A 24,415-nucleotide genomic window follows, 5' to 3' on the forward strand; every position below is an offset into this window, starting at 1 on the left:
GATTGTTTGTTAGCTTTAGTTGGCTACGTATGTAGCAAAGGACAAGTAGCTAGCCTAGGAGAATTACCGTGGCAGGTTAAGAGAATTAGGTTATTAAGGTTAGGCAAAGGGTTAGGGTTAGCTATAATGCCCTCCTAACCTGCTATGAAAAGTAACTTTTGGTCGTAGCTGTACTCCATCTAGTCACCACCAGCTACACGCCAATGATTTGTTTAACATAGCAACCATTAAAAATAGAATGGACAGAATGATTGACCCTCTCATTTGGCTAGCAAGTTCACAACCTCAGAATGAATGACCCTCTCATTTGGCTAGCAACTTCACAACCTCAGAATGAATGACCCTCTCATTTGGCTAGCAACTTCACAACCTCAGAATGAATGACCCTCTCATTTGGCTAGCAACTTCACAACCTCAGAATGAATGACCTTCTCATTTGGCTAGCAACTTCACAACCTCAGAATGAATTATCCTCTCATTTGGCTAGCAACTTCACAACCTCAGAATGAATGACCCTCTCATTTGGCTAGCGACTTCACAACCTCAGAATGAATGACCTTCTCATTTGGCTAGCAACTTCACAACCTCAGAATGAACGACCTTCTCATTTGGCTAGCAACTTCACAACCTCAGAATGAATGACCTTCTCATTTGGCTAGCAACTTCACAACCTCAGAATGAATGACCTTCTCATTTGGCTAGCAACTTCACAACCTCAGAATGAATTATCCTCTCATTTGGTTAGCAACTTCACAACCTCAGAATGAATGACCCTCTCATTTGGCTAGCAACTTCACAACCTCAGAATGAATGACCTTCTCATTTGGCTAGCAACTTCACAACCTCAGAATGAATGACCTTCTCATTTGGCTAGCAACTTCACAACCTCAGAACTAAGGACCGGCTTTAACTCTGACTATTTAGTGTGATGGAAGGATAACATAAAACGAATTTAGTCAATACAATAACGTTTTTAAAAACATGCAGATAATCTTTTTTAATATTTTGGCAACTGTTTTAAAAAAGCAATAAGGCTCTGGAACCTGGGAATGATCTAGAATAACACCCTCATAAGGGCAGTTCCCCTTGGCTTCACCTCTGTTCTAAGAACAGCCCTTAGTCAGGACTTATTCACACATGAATTCTGCTTAAATATAGGTTAATTTGTTCATATTGGTTCAGGTGGAGGAGTTGAGGATTCGTGAGTCGAAGGAGTCTGAGCGGTCCTCGTAGTCCTCCTCTGGGTGTAGAGGGTCTGTTTAGCGCTGGGGGTGGGGGAGATGGGTGCAGGGGGACAGTCCTCTAGCTGGGAGAGACGATGCACCTTCTGGGGGCGGGAGGAGGAGAGGAGTGGGGAGGAGGAGGAGAGGAGAAGAGAGGAGGAGGAGGAGAGGAGAGGAGAGGAGGAGAGGAGTGGGGAGGAAGAGGAGAGGAGTGGGGAGGAGGAGGAGAGGAGTGGGGAGGAAGAGGAGAGGAGAAGAGAGGAGGAGGAGGAGAGGAGAGGAGAGGAGGAGGAGAGGAGAAGAGAGGAGAGGAGAGGAGAGGAGAGGAGAGAAGCGGAGAGCGTTGGAAGACCTCAGCGGAGGAAAAAGGAGAGACGTACTGAGCTGACCGTAGCTGGTGCCGCTGCAGCATCATGGTGTTCCATAGGGTCAAGTCATTGCAGAAGGGTCCAGTCCCACCACCGCGTGTCAGAGAGTTCCTCAGCCTCAGAGGGTGGCGGGGTGGATGGGGGAATGACCCTGGCTGCAGGGTCAGGGGGCTGGACGACGAATCAAACGAGAAGCACAGGGACTCAGGCACCCTGAAAGCAGAGTCCACAGACCACTTGGCAGAGGTGGCCAGAGGGTGGTAGGACCCCAGGGAGTGGTCCAGGAGATGGCTGATGGAGGGCAGGATCAGGGTGTCGGAGTGGAGGTCCTGACTGTGGGGGTGACCCCCCCTGGCCTCCTGGGCCTGGCTGGACAGCAGCACCTCGACGGCCCTCACCAGGTCCCCTCCACACCCCTGCAGGATCAGCTCCAGCACCGGGGGCTTGTGGGACGGGAAGATCTTCTTCAGCACCTCCAGGGGTGGCCGGTTGGCTCGCAGGTTGAAGGGAAGGGAGACAGACCCAGACAGGCCCTCAATCACCAGGCTGTGGTCCCCTGGCAGCCCCCCTGCCCCAACCCCGGGGTAGCCCCTAGGGGGCATGTCTGCCTTCAGCTCTGGAGAGGTGCTGCAGGTCTTAGGGAGGGCCAGGGGGAGAGGGAGGCTAGGGAGGGGGAGAGGGAGGCTACAGCGACCCTCGTTGGTCTGGGATGGAGTGTAGTATGAGGTTTTGGAGCCCTCAGGGGAGTAGCTATGGACCTGGTCCTTCTCACTGCCGCTATCACCACCATTCTCCCCGCCGGAGTGGTCCCCCGACGCATCCTCATTCAGCACTACAGAGAACATAGAAACACATCCTCATTCAGCACTACAGAGAACATAGAAACACATCCTCATTCAGCACTATAGAGAACATAGAAACACATCCTCATTCAGCACTACAGAGAACATAGAAACACATCCTCATTCAGCACTACAGAGAACACAGAAACACATCCTCATTCAGCACTACAGAGAACACAGAAACACATCCTCATTCAGCACTACAGAGAACACAGAAACACATCCTCATTCAGCACTACAGAGAACACAGAAACGCATCCTCATTCAGCACAACAGAGAACACATAAACACATCCTCATTCAGCACTACAGAGAACACAGAAACACATCCTCATTCAGCACTACAGAGAACACAGAAACACATCCTCATTCAGCACTACAGAGAACACAGAAACACATCCTCACTCAGCACAACAGAGAACACAGAAACACATCCTCATTCAGCACTACAGAGAACACAGAAACACATCCTCATTCAGCACTACAGAGAACACAGAAACACATCCTCATTCAGCACTACAGAGAACACAGAAACACATCCTCACTCAGCACTACAGAGAACACAGAAAGAAACACATTCTCAGTTAGATCTACAGAGAAACAACCTCTCTCAGACAGCTACTCAGACAACACAGAACACTGCATACTACATCCTATAAAAATAATTTGACTTGCTACACAGTCATATTAACTTGGGACCAGTGACATGTGAAATACAACAACCTGGAGTTCTGATGTGAGAGCATGCATTTAGATTATCCATAGCTGGAGAAAGGCTCAGCCTTCTCCTCCTGACTGCCAGGACCCTCAACCCTCTACTACTAGTAGAGACTATACAGAGGTCTAGTAGACACTACACAGAGGTCTAGTAGAGACTACACAGAGGTCTAGTAGAGATTACACAGAGGTCTAGTAGAGACTACACAGAGGTCTAGTAGAGACTACACAGAGGTCTAGTAGAGAATACACAGAGGTCTAGTAGAGACTACACAGAGGTCTAGTAGAGACTACACAGAGGTCTAGTAGAGACTACACAGAGGTCTAGTAGAGAATACACCAAGGTCTAGTAGAGACTACACATAGATCAAGAAGAGGTAAAGTAGAGACTACACAGAGGTCTAGAGGAGAATACACAGAGGTTTAGTAGAGAATACACAGAGGTCTAGTAGAGACTATACAGAGGTCTAGTAGAGACTACACAGAGGTTTAGTAGAGAATACACAGAGGTCTAGTAGAGAAAACACAGGGGTCTAGTAGAGACTACACAGAAGTCTAGTAAAGACTACACAGAGGTCTAGTAGAGACTACACAGAGGTTTAGTAGAGAATACACAGATGTCTAGTAGAGAATACACAGAGGTCTAGTAGAGACCACACATAGGTCTAGTAGAGACTACACAGAGGTATAGTAGAGACTACACAGAGGTATAGAAGAGACCACACAGACATCTAGTAGATAATACACAGAGGTCTAGTATAGACTACACAGAGGTCTAGATGAGACCACACATAGGTCTAGTAGAGACTACACAGAGGTCTAGTAGAGAATACACAGAGTACTAGTAGAGACTACACAGAGGTCTAGTAGAGACTAAAAATAGAACAAGAAGAGGTCTAGTAGAGAATACACAGAGGTCTAGTAGAGACTATACAGAGGTCTAGTAGAGAATACACAGAGGTCTAGCAGAGACTACACAGAGGTCTAGTAGAGAATACACAGAGGTCTAGTAGAGACTACACAGAGGTCTAGTAGAGACTAAACATAGATCAAGAAGAGGTCTAGTAGAGAATACACAGAGGTCTAGTAGAGAATACACAGATGTCTAGTAGAGGTCCAGTAGAGAATACATAGAGGTCTAGTAGAGACTACACATAGGTCTAGTAGAGACTACACAGAGGTCTAGTAGAGACTACACAGAGGTCTAGTAGAGACTACACAGAGGTCTAGTAGAGAATACACAGAGGTCTAGTAGAGACTACACAGAGGTCTAGTAGAGACTACACAGAGGTCTAGTAGAGACTACACAGAGGTCTAGTAGAGACTACACATAGACCAAGACGAGGTCTAGTAGAGACTACATAGAGGTCTAGAAGAGGTCCAGAAAAGACTACAAAGAGGTCTAGTAGAGACTACACAGAGTTCTAGATGAGACTACATGTAGGAATAGTAGAGAATACACAGGGGTCTGGAAGAGACAACACAGAGGTCTAGTAGAGACTAAACATAGATCAAGAAGAGGTCTAGCAGAGAATACACAGATGTCTAGTAGAGGTCCAGTAGAGAATACATAGAGGTCTAGTAGAGACTAAACATAGATTAAGAAGAGGTCTAGTAGAGAATACACAGATGTCTAGTAGAGAACACACAGAGGTCTAGTAGAGACTACACAGAGGTCTAGTAGAGACTACACAGAGGTCTAGTAGAGAACACACAGAGGTCTAGTAGAGAATACACAGGGGTCTAGAAGAGAATACACATAGGTCTAGAAGAGACTACATAGAGATCAAGAAGAGGTCTAGTAGAGACTACACAGAAATCAAGAAGTGGTAAAGTAGAGAACACACAGAGGTCTAGTGGAAACTACACATAGATCAAGAAGAGGTCTAGTAGAGAATACACAGAGGTCTAATAGATTATACACAGATGTCTAGTAGAGAATACACAGAGGTCTAGAAGATAAAACACAGAGGTCTTGAAGAGGTCCAGTAGAGAATACACAGAGGTCTAGTAGAGAATACACAGAGGTCTAGAAGATAAAACACTACACAGAGACTACACAGAGACAAAGAGGCACTCGAATAGAGAATACATAGAGGTCTCGAAGAGACCACACAGAGGTCTAGAAGATGTCCAGTAGAGAATACACAGAGGTCCAGTAGCGACTACACAGAGGTCTAATAGAGATCACACAGAGGTCTAGAAGAGGTCCAGTAGAGATTACACAGAGGTCTAGTAGAGACTACACATAGGTCTAATAGAGAATACACAGAGGTCTAGAAGAGGTCCAGTTGAGAATACACAGAGGTCTAGTATAGACTACACAGAGGTCTAATAGAGAATACACAGAGGTCTAGAAGAGGTCCAGTAGAGAATACACAGAGGTCTAGTATAGACTACACAGAGGTCTAGAAGAGGTCTAGTATAGACTACACAGAGGTCTAGTAGAGACTACACAGCACCAAAGAGGTCAAGTAGGGGATACATAGCAACATAGGGGTCTGGTTGAGGCTACACAGCACAATATAGGTATAGTAGAGGCTACACAGATGTCTAGTAGAGACTACACAGAGGTCTAGTAGAGACTACACAGCAACATATAGGTCTAGTAGAGACTAAAAAGCAACATAGATGTATAGTAGAGAGTACAAAGCAACATAGAGGTCTAGTAGAGACTACACAGCAACACAGAGGTCTAGTAGAGACTACAGAGCAACTTAGAGGTCTAGTAGAGACTACACAGCAACATAGAGGTCTAGTAGAGACTACACAGCTACATAGAGGTCTAGTAGAGACTACACAGCAACATATAGGTCTAGTAGAGACTACACAGCAACATAGAGGTCTAGTAGAGACTACACAGCAACACAGAGGTCTAGTAGAGACTACACAGCAACATAGAGGTCTAGTAGAGACTACACAGCAACATAGAGGTCTAGTAGAGACTACACAGCACCATAGAGGTCTAGTAGAGACAACACAGCAACATAGAGGTCAAGTAGAGACTACACAGCAACATAGAGGTCTAGTTGAGACTACACAGCAACATAGAGGTCTAGTAGAGACTACACAGCACCATAGAGGTCTAGTAGAGACTACACAGCACCATAGAGGTCTAGTAGAGACTACACAGCACCATAGAGGTCAAGAAGAGGCTACACAGCAACATAGAGGTCTAGTAGAGACTACACAGCACCATAGAGGTCAAGAAGAGGCTACACAGAAACATAGAGGTCTAGTAGAGGCTACACAGCACCATAGAGGTCTAGTAGAGACTACACAGCAACCTAGAGGTCTAGTAGAGACTACACAGCCACATAGAGGTCTAGTAGAGACAACACAGCCACATAGAGGTCTAGTAGAGACTACACAGTACCATATAGGTCTAGTAGAGACTCCTCAGCCACATAGAGGTCTAGTAGAGACCACACAGCACCATAGATGTTATATAGAGACTACACAGCCACATAGAGGTCTAGTAGAGACTACAAAGCACCACAGAGGTCTAGTAGAGACTACACAGCACCATAGAGGTCTAGTAGAGACAACACAGCAACATAGAGGTCAAGTAGAGACTACACAGCAACATAGAGGTCTAGTTGAGACTACACAGCAACATAGAGGTCTAGTAGAGACTACACAGCACCATAGAGGTCTAGTAGAGACTACACAGCACCATAGAGGTCTAGTAGAGACTACACAGCACCATAGAGGTCAAGAAGAGGCTACACAGCAACATAGAGGTCTAGTAGAGACTACACAGCACCATAGAGGTCAAGAAGAGGCTACACAGAAACATAGAGGTCTAGTAGAGGCTACACAGCACCATAGAGGTCTAGTAGAGACTACACAGCAACCTAGAGGTCTAGTAGAGACTACACAGCCACATAGAGGTCTAGTAGAGACAACACAGCCACATAGAGGTCTAGTAGAGACTACACAGTACCATATAGGTCTAGTAGAGACTCCTCAGCCACATAGAGGTCTAGTAGAGACCACACAGCACCATAGATGTTATATAGAGACTACACAGCCACATAGAGGTCTAGTAGAGACTACAAAGCACCACAGAGGTCTAGTAGAGACTACACAGCAACATAGAGGTCTAGTAGAGACTACACAGCAACATAGAGGTCTAGTAGAGACCACACAGCACCATAGAGGTCAAGTAGAGACTACACAGCAACATAGAGGTCTACTAGAGACAACACAGCAACATAGAAGTCTAGTAGAGACTACACAGCACCATAGAGGTCTAGTAGAGACTACACAGCAATGTAGAGGTCTAGTAGAGACTACACAGCAACATATATGTCTAGTAGAGACTACACAGCAACATAGAGGTCTAGTAGAGACTACACAGCAACAGAGAGGTCTAGTAGAGGCTACACAGCACCATAGAGGTCTAGTAGAGGCTACACCAAGGTCTATTAGAGACAACCCAGAGGTCTAGCAGAGACTACACAGCAACATAGAGGTCTAGTAGAGACTACACAGAGGTCTAGTAGAGACTAAAAATAGAACAAGAAGAGGTCTAGTAGAGAATACACAGAGGTCTAGTAGAGACTATACAGAGGTCTAGTAGAGAATACACAGAGGTCTAGCAGAGACTACACAGAGGTCTAGTAGAGAATACACAGAGGTCTAGTAGAGACTACACAGAGGTCTAGTAGAGACTAAACATAGATCAAGAAGAGGTCTAGTAGAGAATACACAGAGGTCTAGTAGAGAATACACAGATGTCTAGTAGAGGTCCAGTAGAGAATACATAGAGGTCTAGTAGAGACTACACATAGGTCTAGTAGAGACTACACAGAGGTCTAGTAGAGACTACACAGAGGTCTAGTAGAGACTACACAGAGGTCTAGTAGAGAATACACAGAGGTCTAGTAGAGACTACACAGAGGTCTAGTAGAGACTACACAGAGGTCTAGTAGAGACTACACAGAGGTCTAGTAGAGACTACACATAGACCAAGACGAGGTCTAGTAGAGACTACATAGAGGTCTAGAAGAGGTCCAGAAAAGACTACAAAGAGGTCTAGTAGAGACTACACAGAGTTCTAGATGAGACTACATGTAGGAATAGTAGAGAATACACAGGGGTCTGGAAGAGACAACACAGAGGTCTAGTAGAGACTAAACATAGATCAAGAAGAGGTCTAGCAGAGAATACACAGATGTCTAGTAGAGGTCCAGTAGAGAATACATAGAGGTCTAGTAGAGACTAAACATAGATTAAGAAGAGGTCTAGTAGAGAATACACAGATGTCTAGTAGAGAACACACAGAGGTCTAGTAGAGACTACACAGAGGTCTAGTAGAGACTACACAGAGGTCTAGTAGAGAACACACAGAGGTCTAGTAGAGAATACACAGGGGTCTAGAAGAGAATACACATAGGTCTAGAAGAGACTACATAGAGATCAAGAAGAGGTCTAGTAGAGACTACACAGAAATCAAGAAGTGGTAAAGTAGAGAACACACAGAGGTCTAGTGGAAACTACACATAGATCAAGAAGAGGTCTAGTAGAGAATACACAGAGGTCTAATAGATTATACACAGATGTCTAGTAGAGAATACACAGAGGTCTAGAAGATAAAACACAGAGGTCTTGAAGAGGTCCAGTAGAGAATACACAGAGGTCTAGTAGAGAATACACAGAGGTCTAGAAGATAAAACACTACACAGAGACTACACAGAGACAAAGAGGCACTCGAATAGAGAATACATAGAGGTCTCGAAGAGACCACACAGAGGTCTAGAAGATGTCCAGTAGAGAATACACAGAGGTCCAGTAGCGACTACACAGAGGTCTAATAGAGATCACACAGAGGTCTAGAAGAGGTCCAGTAGAGATTACACAGAGGTCTAGTAGAGACTACACATAGGTCTAATAGAGAATACACAGAGGTCTAGAAGAGGTCCAGTTGAGAATACACAGAGGTCTAGTATAGACTACACAGAGGTCTAATAGAGAATACACAGAGGTCTAGAAGAGGTCCAGTAGAGAATACACAGAGGTCTAGTATAGACTACACAGAGGTCTAGAAGAGGTCTAGTATAGACTACACAGAGGTCTAGTAGAGACTACACAGCACCAAAGAGGTCAAGTAGGGGATACATAGCAACATAGGGGTCTGGTTGAGGCTACACAGCACAATATAGGTATAGTAGAGGCTACACAGATGTCTAGTAGAGACTACACAGAGGTCTAGTAGAGACTACACAGCAACATATAGGTCTAGTAGAGACTAAAAAGCAACATAGATGTATAGTAGAGAGTACACAGCAACATAGAGGTCTAGTAGAGACTACACAGCAACACAGAGGTCTAGTAGAGACTACAGAGCAACTTAGAGGTCTAGTAGAGACTACACAGCAACATAGAGGTCTAGTAGAGACTACACAGCTACATAGAGGTCTAGTAGAGACTACACAGCAACATATAGGTCTAGTAGAGACTACACAGCAACATAGAGGTCTAGTAGAGACTACACAGCAACACAGAGGTCTAGTAGAGACTACACAGCAACATAGAGGTCTAGTAGAGACTACACAGCAACATAGAGGTCTAGTAGAGACTACACAGCACCATAGAGGTCTAGTAGAGACAACACAGCAACATAGAGGTCAAGTAGAGACTACACAGCAACATAGAGGTCTAGTTGAGACTACACAGCAACATAGAGGTCTAGTAGAGACTACACAGCACCATAGAGGTCTAGTAGAGACTACACAGCACCATAGAGGTCTAGTAGAGACTACACAGCACCATAGAGGTCAAGAAGAGGCTACACAGCAACATAGAGGTCTAGTAGAGACTACACAGCACCATAGAGGTCAAGAAGAGGCTACACAGAAACATAGAGGTCTAGTAGAGGCTACACAGCACCATAGAGGTCTAGTAGAGACTACACAGCAACCTAGAGGTCTAGTAGAGACTACACAGCCACATAGAGGTCTAGTAGAGACAACACAGCCACATAGAGGTCTAGTAGAGACTACACAGTACCATATAGGTCTAGTAGAGACTCCTCAGCCACATAGAGGTCTAGTAGAGACCACACAGCACCATAGATGTTATATAGAGACTACACAGCCACATAGAGGTCTAGTAGAGACTACAAAGCACCACAGAGGTCTAGTAGAGACTACACAGCACCATAGAGGTCTAGTAGAGACAACACAGCAACATAGAGATCAAGTAGAGACTACACAGCAACATAGAGGTCTAGTTGAGACTACACAGCAACATAGAGGTCTAGTAGAGACTACACAGCACCATAGAGGTCTAGTAGAGACTACACAGCACCATAGAGGTCTAGTAGAGACTACACAGCACCATAGAGGTCAAGAAGAGGCTACACAGCAACATAGAGGTCTAGTAGAGACTACACAGCACCATAGAGGTCAAGAAGAGGCTACACAGAAACATAGAGGTCTAGTAGAGGCTACACAGCACCATAGAGGTCTAGTAGAGACTACACAGCAACCTAGAGGTCTAGTAGAGACTACACAGCCACATAGAGGTCTAGTAGAGACAACACAGCCACATAGAGGTCTAGTAGAGACTACACAGTACCATATAGGTCTAGTAGAGACTCCTCAGCCACATAGAGGTCTAGTAGAGACCACACAGCACCATAGATGTTATATAGAGACTACACAGCCACATAGAGGTCTAGTAGAGACTACAAAGCACCACAGAGGTCTAGTAGAGACTACACAGCAACATAGAGGTCTAGTAGAGACTACACAGCAACATAGAGGTCTAGTAGAGACCACACAGCACCATAGAGGTCAAGTAGAGACTACACAGCAACATAGAGGTCTACTAGAGACAACACAGCAACATAGAAGTCTAGTAGAGACTACACAGCACCATAGAGGTCTAGTAGAGACTACACAGCAATGTAGAGGTCTAGTAGAGACTACACAGCAACATATATGTCTAGTAGAGACTACACAGCAACATAGAGGTCTAGTAGAGACTACACAGCAACAGAGAGGTCTAGTAGAGGCTACACAGCACCATAGAGGTCTAGTAGAGGCTACACCAAGGTCTATTAGAGACAACCCAGAGGTCTAGCAGAGACTACACAGCAACATAGAGGTCTAGTAGAGACTACACAGCACCATAGAGGTATCTTAGAGACTACACAGCACCATAGTGGTCTAGTAGAGACTACACAGCACCATAGAGGTCTAGTAGAGACTACACAGCACCATAGAGGTCTAGTAGAGGCTACACCAAGGTCTATTAGAGACAACCCAGAGGTCTAACAGAGACTACACAGCAACATAGAGGTCTAGTAGAGACTACACAGCACCATATAGGTCTAGTAGAGACTACACAGCAACATAGAGGTCTAGTAGAGACTACACAGCAACATATATGTCTAGGAGAGACTACACAGCACCATAGAGGTCTAGTAGAGACTACACAGCAACATAGAGGTCTAGTAGAGACTACACAGCAACATAGAGATCTAGTAGAGACTACACAGCACCATAGAGGTCTAGTAGAGACTACACAACAACATGGAGGTCTAGTAGAGACTACACAGCCACATAGAGGTCTAGTAGAGACCACACAGCACCATTAAGGTCTAGTAGAGGCTACACAGCAACATAGAAGTCTAGTAGAGGCTACACAGCAACATAGAGGTCTAGTAGAGACTACACAGCAATGTAGAGGTCTAGTAGAGACTACACAGCAACATATATGTCTAGTAGAGACTACACAGCAACATATAGGTCTAGTAGAGACTACACAGCACCATAGAGGTCTAGTAGAGACTACACAGCAACATAGAGGTCTAGTAGAGGCTACACAGCAACATAGAGGGCTAGTAGAGACTACACAGCACCATATAGGTCTAGTAGAGACTACACAGCACCATAGAGGTCTAGTAGAGACTACACAGCACCATAGAGGTCTAGTAGAGACTACACAGCAACATAGAGGTCTAGTAGAGGCTACACAGCAACATAGAGGGCTAGTAGAGACTACACAGCACCATATAGGTCTAGTAGAGACTACACAGCACCATAGAGGTCTAGTAGAGGCTACACCAAGGTCTATTAGAGACAACCCAGAGGTCTAGTAGAGACTACACAGCAACATAGAGGTCTAGTAGAGACTACACAGCACCATAGAGGTCTAGTAGAGACTACACAGCAACATAGAGGTCTAGTAGAGACTACACAGCAACATAGAGGTCTAGTAGAGGCTACACAGCAACATAGAGGGCTAGTAGAGACTACACAGCACCATATAGGTCTAGTAGAGACTACACAGCACCATAGAGGTCTAGTAGAGGCTAGACCAAGGTCTATTAGAGACAACCCAGAGGTCTAGTAGAGACTACACAGCAACATAGAGGTCTAGTAGAGACTACACAGCACCATAGAGGTCTAGTAGAGACTACACAGCAACATAGAGGTCTAGTAGAGGCTACACAGCAACATAGAGGGCTAGTAGAGACTACACAGCACCATATAGGTCTAGTAGAGACTACACAGCACCATAGAGGTGTAGTAGAGACTACACAGCACCATAGAGGTCTAGTAGAGACTACACAGCAACATAGAGGTCTAGTAGAGGCTACACAGCAACATAGAGGGCTAGTAGAGACTACACAGCACCATATAGGTCTAGTAGAGACTACACAGCACCATAGAGGTCTAGTAGAGGCTACACCAAGGTCTATTAGAGACAACCCAGAGGTCTAGTAGAGACTACACAGCAACATAGAGGTCTAGTAGAGACTACACAGCACCATAGAGGTCTAGTAGAGACTACACAGCAACATAGAGGTCTAGTAGAGAATACACAGCAACATATAGGTCTAGGAGAGACTACACAACACCATAGAGTTCTAGTAGAGACTACACAGCACCATATAGGTCTAGTAGAGGCTACACAGCAACATAGAGGTCTAGTAGAGACTACACTACAACATAGATGTCTAGTAGAGACTACACAGCTTCATAGAGGTCTAGTAGAGTATACTCAGCAACATAGAGGTCTAGTAGAGACTACACAGCAACATAGAAATCTAGTAGAGACTACACAGCACCATAGAGGTCTAGTAGAGACTACACAGCAACATAGAGGTCTAGTAGAGACTACACAGCAACATAGAGGTCTAGTAGAGACTACACAGCCAAATAGAGGGCTAGTAGAGACTACACAGCTACATATAGGTCTAGTAGGGACTACACAGCAACATAGTGGTCTAGTAGAGACTACACAGCCACATAGATGTCTAGTAGAGACTACACAGCTACATAGAGGTCTAGTAGGGACTACACAGCAACATAGAGGTCTAGTAGAGGTTACACAGCCACATAGTGGTCTAGTAGAGACTACACAGCAACATAGAGGTCTAGTAGAGTCTACACAGCTACATAGAGGTCTAGTAGGGACTACACAGCAACATAGTGGTCTAGTAGAGACTACACAGCAACATAGAGGTCTAGTAGAGACTACACAGCACCATAGAGGTCTAATAGAGACTACACAGCAACATAGAGGTCTAGTAGAGACTACACAGCACCATAGTGGTCTAGTAGAGACTACACAGCAACATAGATGTCTAGTAGAGACTACACAGCACCATAGAGGTCTAGTAGAGACTACACAGCAACATAGAGGTCTAGTAGAGACTACACAGCACCATAGTGGTCTAGTAGAGACTACACAGCAACATAGAGTTCTAGTAGAGACTACACAGCAACATAGAGGTCTAGTAGAGACTACACAGCACCATAGTGGTCTAGTAGAGACTACACAGCAACATAGAGGTCTAGTAGAGACTACACAGCAACATAGAGGTCTAGTAGAGACTACACAGCCACATAGAGCTTTTGTAGATTCTGCCGCTACACAGACGATCAACTTGTCTACAACTCCGCAATTTATGAACATTAACTGTTTTCTCTATGAAATGCTGTTAGCAGGAAGTGCTGAGAACACTATCTGCTCCCAAATCATTTCTGAAAATAAAAGTCCTGTTTATCAAGATGTGCAGTCCTTATAATGCACGAGAAAACCCTGGAATTTAACAATGTACATTTACTGTTTATTAATTAAATGTTTTGTAACTTATTTAAATGATCTCTATTTGTTCCCTGCCACAAATGTGAACCTATTATATGTAGAAGAGTATACATATAATGTGTCTGTAAAGTCAGGCCACCGTTGGTGTAACTCTGGGGAAATAAAGACTGCATTAATGCAGTGACGTTTGCAGTTTTTAAATCTCTTCAATATTTGGGATAAAGATAGTAATGATTTGGATTTTAAGTCTAGTGCAATGCTTTTTGCTATGTTGATATTAGCATACATTTTTTCAATCAATAAATGCAGCCACTTCTAAGTGTCCAAACGCACACTCTCTTGTTGCTAAGTTTTCTATTACCCATATGCACACAGCACATTTAAGATCTCTTTTTGTAATGAAATGTGTTTTATCAATAAAAGTAAATACATAATGTTGTATTATTATTTTTATTTTTATTATTACTATTATTATTGGCTTACCCTGTGTGTTGGCAGTCTGTTTCGATGTCCATTGGAGGTCCATGTCCCCAGAGTGGGGCGGCAGGCCCTGGTTCCCCGCCCCCCATCCAGGCACCGTGATGCCGGGCAGGGCTCTCAGAGACTCAGGGATAATGCTCTCGCCCCATCCAGGCACCGTGATGAAGGGCAGGGCTCTCAGAGACTCAGGGATAATGCTCTCGCCCCATCCAGGCACCGTGATGCCGGGCAGGGCTCTCAGAGACTCAGGGATAATGCTCTCGCCCCATCCAGGCACCGTGATGCCGGGCAGGGCTCTCAGAGACTCAGGGACAATGCTCTCGCCCCATCCAGGCACCGTGATGCCGGGCAGGGCTCTCAGAGACTCAGGGATAATGCTCTCGCCCCATCCAGGCACCGTGATGCCGGGCAGGGCTCTCAGAGACTCAGGGATAATGCTCTCGCCCCATCCAGGCACCGTGATGCCGGGCAGGGCTCTCAGAGACTCAGGGATAATGCTCTCGCCCCATCCAGGCACCGTGATGCCGGGCAGGGCTCTCAGAGACTCAGGGACAATGCTCTCCAGACTCTCGTTGGCCTGCTGTCTGCGGAGCGCCACCTGCGCCGCCATGACCCGCTGCCTCTCGATGATCAGGATGCATTTCTCACAGGTGCAGTCCTTGAAGCAGCAGTATCGCTTGTGGCCCTTCAGCCAGGACAGGACGCCGTGGTTACGGCACCGCGCGCACTTGGGGGTCCTCTGGAGCGGTGCTCGGACCTGTGTCACTAGACCCCCTATGTACAGGTAGGGAGATCTGTAACCATTCATTTCTCACACTGTCAGCCAGTCAGTTAGTCACACACACACAGTCTCGCCACTTTGCCTTCCCAAAGGCGCGAGGCGCGAGGTGCATCTGATAAGGGCGCGTGCGCGCAGCCCGGGCCAGACAGAGTAGAGAGCAGTGAAAGTCAGGAGATGACAGGAGGTGCTGGTTGGATCCACCTCTACCTCTCCTGCCTCCCTGGAAATAAAGACGTGCATCAGCCCCCATCAGCCTCCTGACACATGGTCATAAAGGCGAGAAACGAAATACTGTTTTGTGCATCACTGGCACCCGATCAGCCAATCCCTGTGGAGAGAGAGACCTCAGCCAATCCCTGGGGAGAGAGAGACCTCAGCCAATCCCCGGGGAGAGAGAGACCTCAGCCAATCCCTGGGGAGAGAGAGACCTCAGCCAATCCCCGGGGAGAGAGAGACCTCAGCCAATCCCCGGGGAGAGAGAGACCTCAGCCAATCCCTGGGGAGAGAGAGACCTCAGCCAATCCCCGGGGAGAGAGAGACCTCAGCCAATCCCCGGGGAGAGAGAGACGTTCCATCCAGGGTTCCATACAGCCATAAATCTACCAGGACAATGAAAGACACACTCCCAATTAAACATTTACATTGAACAGTTACTCGGATGGGATAATGTGTACTTGAGTTCATAAAACGGACAGCAACGTGTTGAAGTCTATAGAATAAGGCTTATTTAACCACAGTGCAATAAAGCAATGCTGCAGTTTGTTTGTATATTATAGGCTACAGTGCCTTGACAAAAAAATGTGTTGTTGTCACATGCGCCTAAATAGTAAGACAACAAAATAACAATAAGGACGCTAATCAAGGAGTACCGGTATCGAGTCAATGTCTAGGGTTACCAGGTAGTAATGAGGCTATATACAAGGACTACCAGTAATGAGGCTATATACAAGGAGTACCAGTATCGAGTCAATGTCTAAGGTTATCAGGTAGTAATGAGGCTATATACAAAGAGTACCAGTATCGAGTCAATGTCTAGGGTTACCAGGTAGTAATGAGGCTATATACAAGGAGTACCAGTATCGAGTCAATGTCTAGGGTTACCAGGTAGTAATGAGGCTATATACAAGGAGTACCAGTATCGAGTCAATGTCTAGGGTTACCAGGTAGTAATGAGGCTATATACAAGGACTACCAGTATCGAGTCAATGTCTAGGGTTACCAGGTAGTAATGAGGCTATATACAAGGAGTACCAGTATCGAGTCAATGTCTAGGGTTACCAGGTAGTAATGAGACTATATACAAGGAGTACCAGTATCGAGTCAATGTCTAGGGTTACCAGGTAGTAATGAGGCTATATACAAGGAGTACCAGTATCGAGTCAATGTCTAGGGTTACCAGGTAGTAATGAGGCTATATACAAGGAGTACCAGTATCGAGTCAATGTCTAGGGTTACCAGGTAGTAATGAGACTATATACAAGGAGTACCAGTATCGAGTCAATGTCTAGGGTTACCAGGTAGTAATGAGGCTATATACAAGGAGTACCAGTATCGAGTCAATGTCTAGGGTTACCAGGTAGTAATGAGGCTATATACAAGGAGTACCAGTATCGAGTCAATGTCTAGGGTTACCAGGTAGTAATGAGGCTATATACAAGGAGTACCAGTATTGAGTAAATGTCTAGGGTTACCAGGTAGTAATGAGACTATATACAAGGAGTACCAGTATCGAGTCAATGTCTAGGGTTACCAGGTAGTAATGAGGCTATATACAAGGAGTACCAGTATTGAGTCAATGTCTAGGGTTACCAGGTAGTAATGAGGCTATATACAAGGAGTACCAGTATTGAGTCAATGTCTAGGGTTACCAGGTAGTAATGAGACTATATACAAGGAGTACCAGTAATGAGGCTATATACAAGGAGTACCAGTATCGAGTCAATGTCTAGGGTTACCAGGTAGTAATGAGGCTATATACAAGGAGTACCAGTAATGAGGCTATATACAAGGAGTACCAGTATCGAGTCAATGTCTAGGGTTACCAGGTAGTAATGAGGCTATATACAAGGAGTACCTGTATCGAGTCAATGTCTAGGGTTACCAGGTAGTAATGAGACTATATACAAGGAGTACCAGTATCGAGTCAATGTCTAGGGTTACCAGGTAGTAATGAGACTATATACAAGGAGTACCAGTATCGAGTCAATGTCTAGGGTTACCAGGTAGTAATGAGGCTATATACAAGGAGTACCAGTATCGAGTCAATGTCTAGGGTTACCAGGTAGTAATGAGGCTATATACAAGGAGTACCAGTATCGAGTCAATGTCTAGGGTTACCAGGTAGTAATGAGGCTATATACAAGGAGTACCAGTATCGAGTCAATGTCTAGGGTTACCAGGTAGTAATGAGACTATATACAAGGAGTACCAGTATCGAGTCAATGTCTAGGGTTACCATGTAGTAATGAGGCTATATACAAGGAGTACCAATATCGAGTCAATGTTTTTGTATTTGTACTTATTACATTTATTACAGATCCCCATTAGTTCCTGACAAGGCAGCAGCTACTCTTCCTGGGGTTTATTATGGATCCCCATTAGTTCCTGACAAGGCAGCAGCTACTCTTCCTGGGGTTTATTATGGATCCCCATTAGTTCCTGACAAGGCAGCAGCTACTCTTCCTGGGGTTTATTATGGATCCCCATTAGTTCCTGCCAAAGCAGCAGCTACTCTTCCTGGGGTTTATTATGGATCCCCATTAGTTCCTGCCAAGGCAGCAGCTACTCTTCCTGGGGTTTATTATGGATCCCCATTAGTTCCTGACAAGGCAGCAGCTACTCTTCCTGGGGTTTATTATGGATCCCCATTAGTTCCTGACAAGGCAGCAGCTACTCTTCCTGGGGTTTATTATGGATCCCCATTAGTTGCAGCCAAGGCAGCAGCTACTCTTCCTGGGGTTTATTATGGATCCCCATTAGTTCCTGACAAGGCAGCAGCTACTCTTCCTGGGGTTTATTATGGGTCCCCATTAGTTCCTGCCAAGGCAGCAGCTACTCTTACTGGGGTTTATTATGGATCCCCATTAGTTCCTGACAAGGCAGCAGCTACTCTTCCTGGGGTTTATTATGGATCCCCATTAGTTCCTGCCAGGGCAGCAGCTACTCTTCCTGGGGTTTATTATGGATCCCCATTAGTTCCTGACAAGGGAGCAGCTACTCTTCCTGGGGTTTATTATGGATCCCCATTAGTTCCTGCCAGGGCAGCAGCTACTCTTCCTGGGGTTTATTATGGATCCCCATTAGTTCCTGACAAGGCAGCAGCTACTCTTCCTGGGGTTTATTATGGATCCCCATTAGTTCCTGACAAGGCAGCAGCTACTCTTCCTGGGGTTTATTATGGATCCCCATTAGTTCCTGTCAAGGCAGCAGCTACTCTTCCTGGGGTTTATTATGGATCCCCATTAGTTCCTGCCAAGGCAGCAGCTACTCTTCCTGGGGTTTATTATGGATCCACATTAGTTCCTGACAAGGCAGCAGCTACTCTTCCTGGGGTTTATTATGGATCCCCATTATTTCCTGCCAAGGCAGCAGCTACTCTTCCTGGGGTTTATTATGGATCCCCATTAGTTCCAGCCAAGGCAGCAGCTACTCTTCCTGGGGTTTATTATGGATCCCCATTAGTTCCTGACAAGGCAGCAGCTACTCTTCCTGGGGTTTATTATGGATCCCCATTAGTTCCAGCCAAGGCAGCAGCTACTCTTCCTGGGGTTTATTATGGATCCCCATTAGTTCCTGCCAAGGCAGAAGCTACTCTTACTGGGGTTTATTATGGATCCCCATTAGTTCCTGACAAGGCAGCAGCTACTCTTCCTGGGGTTTATGATGGATCCCCATTAGTTCCTGCCAGGGCAGCAGCTACTCTTCCTGGGGTTTATTATGGATCCCCATTAGTTCCTGACAAGGCAGCAGCTACTCTTCCTGGGGTTTATTATGGATCCCCATTAGTTCCTGACAAGGCAGCAGCTACTCTTCCTGGGGTTTATTATGGATCCCCATTAGTTCCTGTCAAGGCAGCAGCTACTCTTCCTGGGGTTTATTATGGATCCCCATTAGTTCCTGCCAAGGCAGCAGCTACTCTTCCTGGGGTTTATTATGGATCCACATTAGTTCCTGACAAGGCAGCAGCTACTCTTCCTGGGGTTTATTATGGATCCCCATTATTTCCTGCCAAGGCAGCAGCTACTCTTCCTGGGGTTTATTATGGATCCACATTAGTTCCTGACAAGGCAGCAGCTACTCTTCCTGGGGTTTATTATGGATCCCCATTAGTTCCTGACAAGGCAGCAGCTACTCTTCCTGGGGTTTATTATGGATCCCCATTAGTTCCTGACAAGGCAGCAGCTACTCTTCCTGGGGTTTATTATGGATCCCCATTAGTTCCTGTCAAGGCAGCAGCTACTCTTCCTGGGGTTTATTATGGATCCCCATTAGTTCCTGCCAAGGCAGCAGCTACTCTTACTGGGGTTTATTATGGATCCCCATTAGTTCCTGACAAGGCAGCAGCTACTCTTCCTGGGGTTTATTATGGATCCCCATAAGTTCCTGTCAAGGCAGCAGCTACTCTTCCTGGGGTTTATTATGGATCCCCATTAGTTCCTGTCAAGGCAGCAGCTACTCTTCCTGGGGTTTATTATGGATCCCCATTAGTTCCTGTCAAGGCAGCAGCTACTCTTCCTGGGGTTTATTATGGATCCCCATTAGTTCCTGTCAAGGCAGCAGCTACTCTTCCTGGGGTTTATTATGGATCCCCATTAGTTCCTGTCAAGGCAGCAGCTACTCTTCCTGGGGTTTATTATGGATCCCCATTAGTTCCTGCCAAGGCAGCAGCTACTCTTCCAGGGGTTTATTATGGATCCCCATTAGTTCCTGACAAGGCAGCAGCTAGTCTTCCTGGGGTTTATTATGGATCCCCATTAGTTCCTGTCAAGGCAGCAGCTACTCTTCCTGGGGTTTATTATGGATCCCCATTAGTTCCTGTCAAGGCAGCAGCTACTCTTCCTGGGTTTATTATGGATCCCCATTAGTTCCTGACAAGGCAGCAGCTAGTCTTCCTGGGGTTTATTATGGATCCCCATTAGTTCCTGCCAGGGCAGCAGCTACTCTTCCTGGGGTTTATTATGGATCCCCATTAGTTCCTGCCAAGGCAGCAGCTACTCTTCCTGGGGTTTATTATGGATCCCCATTAGTTCCTGCCAAGGCAGCAGCTACTCTTCCTGGGGTCCAGAAAAATGAAGGCAGTGTTTACCATTTTAAAAACAGTACAATACATTCAGACTGTTAGCTCTCAGGTCCCTACTCAGCCATATATATACAGTACAAAATCCACGTGTCAGTGTGTGTATAGTGCGTATTTTATCGTCTGTGTGTTTGCATGTGTCTGTGCCTATGTTTGTGTTGCTTCACAGTCCCCGCTGTTCCAGGTGTTTTTTTAATATGTTGTTTAAATAAAATGTTACCTCTTGCGTCAGTTACTTGATGTGGAATAGGATTCCATGTAGTCATGGCTCTATGTAGTACTGTGGAATAGAGTTCCATGTAGTCATGGCTCTATGTAGTACTGTAGAATAGAGTTCCATGTAGTCATGGCTCTATGTAGTACTGTGGAATAGAGTTCCATGTAGTCATGGCTCTATGTAGTACTGTGGAAATAGAGTTCCATGTAGTCATGGCTCTATGTAGTACTGTGGAATAGAGTTCCATGTAGTCATGGCGCTATGTAGTACTGTGGAATAGAGTTCCATGTAGTCATGGCTCTATGTAGTACTGTGTGCCTCCCATAGTCTGTTCTGGACTTGGGGACTGTGAAGTGACCCCTGGTGGCATGTCTTGTGGGGTATGCATGGGTGTCTGAGCTGTGTGCCAGTAGTTTAGTGTTCAGTAATTTTGTAATCAATGTTAATAAATTCCAATGATCTTTATCTGTCTAATACCCAGAGGTTGTAAAGTTCTTGTCTTAAATTAAACAGACAGAATTCCCAGCTCACAATTGATCAGATCCAGGTTTATTTGCGAGAGCTCTGCCGTGCATACACAAATACATTCCTTTTATACCATTCTAACCTACGCACACACATACACACTAACATAGGGATTTTCTCATGAGTCTAACCACAGTTTATAACTACTCAGCTGACAGTTCCAGTCCCCCCCAGATAAGGGAACCCTGGAGGGGCTCTCCCTGTCCTATCTTATCTCTCCAGAGTTACAGCTGGGTCGGTTCAAACATAGGTTAATGCCCCTCTTCATTCTCTTTCTACACCCACAAACATTCCTTTCTTCCTAGATCTATGCTACATAACCCCTTACTAATGAACAAACATTATTTTACTGTATACATCATTTAGTCATTATTCATATTAAAAATCCCATAACATTTAGACAGACAGCTTGGTGCATTCAACATGTCAATACCTCTCATAAATACAAGTAGTGATGAAGTCAATCTCTCCTCCACTTTCAGCAAGGAGAGATTGACATGCATATAATTAATGTTAGCTCTCTGTGTACATCCAAGGGCCAGCCGTGCTGCCCTGTTCTGAGCCAATAGCAATTTACCTAATTTTCCTTTTTTTGTGGCACCTGACCACACGACTGAACAGTAGTCCAGGTGTGACAAAACTAGGGCCTGTAGGACCTGCCTTGTTGATAGTGTTGTTAAGAAGGTAGAAACTAGGGCCTGTAGGACCTGCCTTGTTGATAGTGTTGTTAAGAAGGTAGAAACTAGGGCCTGTAGGACCTGCCTTGTTGATAGTGTTGTTAAGAAGGTAGAAACTAGGGCCTGTAGGACCTGCCTTGTTGATAGTATTGTTAAGAAGGTAGAAACTAGGGCCTGTAGGACCTGCCTTGTTGATAGTGTTGTTAAGAAGGTAGAAACTAAGGCCTGTAGGACCTGCCTTGTTGATAGTGCTGTTAAGAAGGTAGAAACTAGGGCCTGTAGGACTGTAGGACCTGCCTTGTTGATAGTATTGAAGCTACCCCAATACTTTTTTCAATTTCCGCCTGAAGACATACCCAAATCTAACTGCCTGTAGCTCAGGCACAGAACCAAGGATATGCATATTCTTGGTACAATTTGAAAGAAAACACTCTGAAGTTTGTGTAAATGTGAATTGAATGTAGGAGAATATAACACAATAGATCTGGTATAGATAATACAATTGTTGTATCATCATCTTTAAAATGAACAAGATAAAATAAACATTCAGATAGGATGATGGGGACAATTTCAGTGAAGAACATAAGAGGGCAACAGTACTTGTGCAAAGTTTCAGAATGATAACTTCCAAAATGAGTGTGCTACATGACATTTATCATGAAGTCACCCAGGTGTCCCACACAAGTAGCCCAAATGTACCCAAGTGGCCAAATTGGTGACACACTGGTTAACCCCTAGCCCCCCTGGTTTCCCCCTAGCTTCCCTGGTTTCTAGACACACTGGTTAACCCCTAGCTCCCCTGGTTTCTAGACCCAGGGGTTAACCCCTAGCTCCCCTGGTTTCTAGACCCACTGGTTAACCCCTAGTCCCCCAGGTTACCCCCTAGCCCCCCTGGTTTTCCCCTAGCCCCCCTGGTTTCTCTCTTGCTCCCCTGGTTTCAGACCCACTGGTTTCTAGACCCACTGGTTACCCCCTAGCTCCCCTGGTTTCCCCCTAGCCCCACTGGTTTCTAGACCCACTGGTTACCCCCTAGCTCCCCTGGTTTCCCCCTAGCCCCCCTGGTTTCCCCCTAGCCCCCCTGGTTACCCCCTAGCCCCCCTGGTTTCCCCCTAGCCCCCGTGATTTCTTCCTAGCCCCACCGGTTACCCTCTAGCCCCCCTGGTTACCCTCTAGCCCCCCTGGTTACCCCCTAGCCCCCCTGGTTTCCCCCTAGCCTAACCATGCACGGTTATTTGGCTATTTCGCCGCTTTCCTTTGTCACTATTTATCTAATGGAATTCTTCATAATTATATTTAATTAATTTACACCAAATATAATGGACATCCGTTCTGTTCTCACCATTAAACACAATCTAGTGCTATATGGACTTAATGATGTGGGCTATTAAAATCTCTCTGTTGATCTGATGTCCCCCCCTAGCCTCGGCTTATAGAAACACAACACCGGACACCCCCGTGTCACATTTCTGGCCCTAAAAATGTTTATTCAAGAAAATAATGGGACCGAGGCACGCGGCTCTGAGAACGGAGGCCCTGGTAAATTCACTGCATGGACTCTGTCTCGAGGGCTATTAAGCTTTTAATTCAAACGATCAGAGCCGAGGGAATAGAATCTCAAGGTGACGGATAGAACGCAGCGCAGGGCTGCAGTCTCAACTGGAGAGGGAGAGGGAGAGGGAGAGGGAGAGGGAGAGAGGGAGAGGGAGAGAGAGAGAGGGAGAGAGAGAGAGAGAGAGAGGGAGAGGGAGAGAGGGAGAGAGAGAGAGAGAGAGGGAGAGGGAGAGGGAGAGAGAGGGAGAGAGAGGGGGAGTGGGAGAGGGAGAGAGTGGGAGAGGGAGAGGGAGAGGGAGAGGGAGGAGAGGGAGGAGAGAGAGAGAGAGAGAGAGAGAGAGGGAGAGAGTGGGAGAGGGAGAGGGAGGAGAGAGAGAGGGAGAGGGAGAGAGAGAGGGAGAGAGGGAGAGGGAGAGGGCGAGAGAGAGAGGGAGAGAGGGAGAGGGAGAGGGAGAGAGAGAGAGGGAGAAAGAGAAAGAGAGAGAGGGAGAGAGAGGGAGAGGGAGAGGGAGAGAGAGAGAGAGGGAGGGAGAGGGAGAGAGAGAGAGGGAGAGAGAGAGGGAGGAGAGAGGGAGAGAGAGAGAGGGAGAGAGAGAGATAGAGGGAGAGAGAGAGAGAGATAGAGAGAGAGGGAGGAGAGATCCTGCAACATGCATAATAACATCATTAATG

General features: G+C 45.8%; 1 pseudogene; it reads right to left on the bottom strand.

Moving 5' to 3' along the window:
* Window positions 1–1,178: 1,178 nt before the first annotated feature.
* LOC110510478 (doublesex- and mab-3-related transcription factor 3-like) lies at window positions 1,179–15,504 on the bottom strand (annotated as a pseudogene).
* Window positions 15,505–24,415: the final 8,911 nt, after the last annotated feature.

This window comes from Oncorhynchus mykiss, chromosome 6 (genome assembly GCF_057628025.1).
Source record: "Oncorhynchus mykiss isolate SJ-2025 chromosome 6, ASM5762802v1, whole genome shotgun sequence".
Classification (NCBI taxonomy): domain Eukaryota; kingdom Metazoa; phylum Chordata; class Actinopteri; order Salmoniformes; family Salmonidae; genus Oncorhynchus; species Oncorhynchus mykiss.